This window comes from Lepisma saccharinum, chromosome 2 (assembly GCF_977018435.1).
Source record: "Lepisma saccharinum chromosome 2, izLepSacc3.1, whole genome shotgun sequence".
In the NCBI taxonomy this organism is placed as follows: Eukaryota; Metazoa; Arthropoda; class Insecta; order Zygentoma; family Lepismatidae; genus Lepisma; species Lepisma saccharinum.
Window position 1 is genome coordinate 208,977,256 of NC_139230.1, and position 6,070 is coordinate 208,983,325.

The following is a 6,070-nucleotide window of genomic DNA, read 5'->3' on the forward strand; positions in this document are numbered from 1 at the left end:
TTGTTTTATGTAAATAGTATACAAGAGTATTGTAAACAGGAACCAAGCTGACTTCCATGTTCTAGAGATTTGCGCATTGATTTTCAAAAATAGGGGTTCTGAACTGGAAGAGTGTCATGTGGTTGTCACAATTATATACATCGCCACGGCAAAATGAACGATCAAATGAGGAATAAACAAAAGGATAAAAACCTATTTTGCCAATGGGTCTCTGGTTTGACCCGCTTTTGAGGCATATTGCGAAGTGTATCGGAACCAAATTTAAACTGTAGGTCCAGTTCCGATCAGCCTAGCATGAAATGGACTTGAATCAAACTTTAAAAAATATTCTCGACCCCATTAAACTTGGTGATAAAATTCAGAATATTTTGCTTAATACTTTGAAAACTCAAATAATGTATCCAAGTCGTGGCAGTTGGGAGGGGGCGATCGCCCTCCCCGCGGATCCGCGTGACTGACCAATTGCACAAGTCATCTGATAATCTTTTTATTTTGAAACTTCATTTGCAATTTGATTAAACATTGTTGTTCAACTGTAATTGTCAATAAAATGAAGAAAACAGTTGTGAATATTTTTTATTTTGTAAATAATAGTATCCAATCTTGCTGTGCGAGATTTTGTTTTTATTAGCTCTGTGTGCGTGCGTTGGGGGGGGGGGATACCTAAAAGTTGGGGAATACATTTTCCCATTCCAATCCCAACTTCAGGAAATTATTCCACCAACTTTTTGGCAAACCTTACAGTTGGGATATTTCAAGTAATAATGTTTCAAAATTATTATGAACATGTCAATAATACAGAAATGCAAGAACAACTTCTCTAACGGGGGAAATAGTGTGTACAATTAAATTTTTAGTGTTGAATTCAGCAACTTTCCTCCATGGGTGGGGGGGGGGGGGTCATAGATATCAAATCCCTGCCTGGGCATGGATGTTTGTGAGTGTCCATCAATTTAATCGTATCACTCATCCCAATCTTCGCAAATTAGCCAAAAGTGGCAAAAAATGGAAGTAAAGTAAAGCAAATCAATCAATAAATATGTGAAGACTTACATGTGTTGTTATTATGTTTCTGGTACATAATATGTCTTCGTATATTTATTGAATAGTTTGAATTTTCACTTCTGGATAGTAAGTTGAAGAAGTTTTAATTTTGAATACTAAATAACATATAAACTAGTTACTAGTCAGTAGCAACGAATTATATAAGTATATAAATCAAATATAAAAGTTGTGGGTTATAGGAACTTATATAAGTTTCTTTGTCACTTTCCGAACTTTCAGTATTTCAATGATTGATCGATTTGGTTTATTTTACTTAGCTTTTCTGCCGCTGTTGGGCTAACCGCAAAGCTGAGGATGAATGATATGACGAAATTGATGAGACACTCGCAAAGAACACCCATGCCGGGCCTTGAACCCACGACCCTAGGCATTGTAACGTGCCGAGCTAACCCCACTGGCATGGAGGTGAGCAGTACAGGGTGTCTTACCAGTCAAGATGTCAAGAAATCAATAGATAGGTCAAGAAAGTCAAGAAATTATGCTTGTGGTCAAGAATTCTTGCTATTTTGTTTTACAGTATAGTGAATTTACATTGTTATATACTTGACAACAGAGAAGGAGTCCGTATTGTAGCATTGAAGAATAGAATAGAATGGTCTTTATTTAAACAGTTGTATTTCGGCCTCATGGGCCGTTCTTACAACCAATCCTTGTCAGAGATACAATAAGTGAATACAAAGAAAGAAAATGACACATTGATCATGATAATACAATAAAGATAATATAAAGATTATACAATGATAAAAAATACATTGAATACATTAGTATAGTCAGTAGCGTACGCAGGATTTCATCAAGGGGGGTGTTATTTCGAAAACTTTCTACAAATTCACATTACCATTGTTTTATTATACTTTAATTAATAATAATAATAAATTAATTAATAATTCTTATAATTAATTAATTAAGTTAAGTTAATTACTACTAATAATTACTACTAATGCAGCTGCTATTTATGAAAGAAATACAACAAAATTAGATTTCTTTTGTTTCAAAATAATTGTCTAGTCAACGGTTATTTGTATATGATAAGTGAGACATTTTAAGTATGAAGCAAATCCATAAAAAACAAGCAAATATATTAAATTTATTGAAATAATCGAAATATGAAACTCATTCAAGGAGCCGCGCTGGTCTAGTCTGACAACTTCGTGGGATATCCGGGTTCGATTCCCGGAATTGGTTGGAATTTATCCAGCCTTGTCTCCGCACCCAGCCTCATAGCAATGGGTACCTGAGAGCAACCTTTGGGGATGAAGGCTGCCGGAGCATGGTGCTGATCACATCACCTGCAAAATAGTTCGAGAATCTTTGGGACCCACCACACCACTACGTGTGCCTTCATGGCACGGTGCTATATGCACGGGGGAATTTACATTACCTTTACCTATGGAACTCACCCAGGATGATGATGAAGCGGGAGAATACATGTTGCTAAATTCCACTCAGTCTATGTTTTCGTTGAAAAGTAAGTTTATAGACATTCCAACACATTTATCACTTCTAGGTGATTCACAAAGAACTTCAACATTATTTAATGATGTGGATGTAGACTCAGCATCACTTGAGAGTTCACAAGGGGATGTGGAATCAGTACCGGGAAGAACGTTTGCAATAAGGACGAAGCAAGGAATTTTCACAATTCTCGCGAGAATCACTGCGCGACGTTTTGCAAAAAAAATTGCAAAATTGAACTTAGATTGTGTTTGGAATGTTGTGTTTTTCTTCATGCTGCATGGGAATAATAATTCAAATTATTATTATTATTATTATTATTATTATTATTATTATTACTGTCGCAGATCTTTGACTGTGATAAATTAGCCATTTTTAATTTTTTTCTACAGCATTTTCCATAATATTTCAAAAGCTCAAGGGGGGGGTTTAAACCCGGTAACCCCCCCTTGCGTACGCCACTGAGTATAGTATATAATGTGGAGTAAAGATAAGTAATAAGGCTTCACTTCAGTACTCGATTGTGTGTGCGGGCCGGGGGGGGGGGGGGGTAGGTTTGGTATGCATTATTATATGATGGATAAGTGCAGGTGCAATTGTTAACACATGAAGGTTACTGTAGTTAACAATTGCACCTGCACTTATACATCATATAATAATTCATACCAAACCTAATCCCCCCCCCCCCGCACACACAATCCAGTACTGAAGACTCTTTACTCCACATTATATATATTACTGTGTTCAATGTATTATTTTTTCATTGTATCATCTTTATATTATGATTATAGTTATCTTAAAGTCTCAAATTCAGGCTGAAAACTGAGAAGAGAGATTGAAATACAAAGAAAATATCAAGCTATACAGTTTTTTTGTCAGTCCCTGTTTACGTGCATGCTAAATTGTAAATATTCCACAATTATATGATCTCCATTTCAGGAATAAAAAAAACATGTTCACGTTCTATCGGAGAGGGCATAGTGTCATAGCACATAAGGATTATATATATATATATATATATATATATATATATATATATATATATATATATAATCCTTATGTGCTATGACACTATATATATATCCTTATCTGTGGTCATAGTGTATATTAATAAATATCATGCGCTTATGCACTTAATACATTCTTTCTTTACAATTTTTGGAGTTTCTTCGACTCCTACTCCTGCCGTTGAATTACGCACACTCGCAACCAAGAAAAGAAACAAAGCATAGTGTAAAAATGTATTTTTTTGTATTATCAACACATGGCAGCTAGGGACGACCTAAATGACGCCAGGTTTAGTGCTCTTTGTGCATAAACACACTATTTAGCCCGTTTGCACAACCCTGCCGTTGTGCTTTAATATATTAATTCTTAGGTTCAGGAGAATGTAATTTTCGGAAACTTATGACTGGCTACATAATCTTAAAGCTCTGCTAACCACTCCACCACTGCCCCGCACCTCCACCATGTTAAGATATTTGTCATAATTTAATCATAGATTGTTATGTTCAAACTCTGTATAGCGACAACGTCCAGACGAGTATTGTACTTTGGACCGTAAACCCATATCGTAACTGGATCCTCTATTCCATTATATTGGCAGTTGCATTCCTGAATCCATTGTTCTCTGTTGTGGAATAGTCATATAGTGACATTATCCAGTTGAACTCTGCACCTTGCACGTAGTATAACTGGATGCCATTGATGCAATGTGCCAATTATTAAACGAAGAATCTGTGGTGTCCCGTTGACGGTAGACCTAAATCTAAAATTGTATTGAGTTGTGGTTAAGATTTATTCACTTTGTTTCTTATGAATTACATTCTTGTCTGCGGGAAGTTTTGAAAAATATTAAATAATGTGGCCATTCCCCATCCAGGATGAAGTTTGAAGCATTAATTTTACATGCACCAATAAATAAAGCAAGACTAAATCTCTTCTTAAAAATACAGCTTCAATTTTCATCTTAACCGGCCCTTAACAGAAAATGCCTATGGAAAAATCTGATAAAACTAACTCTAAATCAGGATATGGACAGTATTTTATATGCAGAACCTCCATGGCGGCCATCTTGGATTTCAGACGTCATGTATGTATCCGACACATTTTCCAGCAAAACACCTGTAGTAATACATGATTGCATGCCTCCAAATGAAAGCATCCTCCATACACATGTCGTCCCTTCGTGCAAAAACCCAACAAACTTGCAAATGGTCAAAATGACTCATAAAGGTGTTAAGGAGATATGGTCGTTTTTGTTTTTTAATGCAGAGGCAGTCATCTTGGATGTATGACGTCACACATCATATCTCGGGCAGTAATTTGCCCCCTTTATATGCCAGAATGTCAAGTAAAGTGTAAATAACGCTTAGAATCCTTGCAGAAAAGGGCACGAAATAGTTTCAGTGGATATATCTCCATAACATTGCGAGTTATAAAAAAACACTAAATCAATTTTGTTCCTTTTTCATTTCTGAACCGAAAATGTTTTTATAAAAAAATTGTCAAAACCTACTCTTAAAGGAATTATGAACGATTTTCTTTGTTAGTGCATGAAGCGGCAGCCATCTGGGATTTATGACGTCGCACAAGCCATATGCCACAATTGCGGGAAAAACACCTGGTAGTACATGATTGTGTACCACACTAGCAACGCATCACCGGTAGTCATAATATATTCCCTCCATTCAAAAACCCACAGACTATAGAAATATTGACATATGCCCCTGGACTATAAATGGCAGAAAATCAACGTAAAATAACCTCATCCATTACATAAATTGATTGATTGATTGATTTGGAGTTTTAAATCCACTTTATGCACAGTAAGGCTAATCGGGACTGGACCTACAATTTAAAGTGAGATCCGAACCAGTGTGTGCCTCCACCAGGTATCGAACCCGGGACCCCTTGATTACAAGGCGGTGACGATACCACTGCACCATCGGGGAGGCACCATTCGTTACATAAACATTGTACAGCAGTGAATATACTTACGCTTTGTAACTTCATAAGCTAGCCTGTATGCATAGATCAGCAAATAAGGTAAGATATACAGTTTTACGAGAAAATTAGTAGGCCTATTATGCCACATATATTAATTGTTAATCATGCTCACGTAAGCTTAAAGACCCTCTTCTGACAATATAACCTCCTACTATTCATTGCTGATCGATGCATCTAGAGTCATCTTCCTCGGTCCTTGAGAAGTTACTTCTTCGTATATATATCTTGCTCTGAAATATTGATGCAACAAAACTCGAATCCACCATCCTCCTCGGGGTACTCGCACTGTTTCCAGTAAAGCCAGCATGATCATTCAGTGTGACTCGAATAATATTGAGATCAAATACCTTAATATGAAACTAGAAAGTCTGCCAGCAATGGGGAGAATGTGTGTTGTAATACAGCGTTGGGATTTTTATTGTATAATTGATCATGTGGCAATTGTATTCGTTGTATTTGCGGCCGGTAGAATTTGCATTCAGTTTTATGAAGGGTGCATTTTGGCGTGGCAGATGCAGCCAAATTCCCTTAATACTTCATC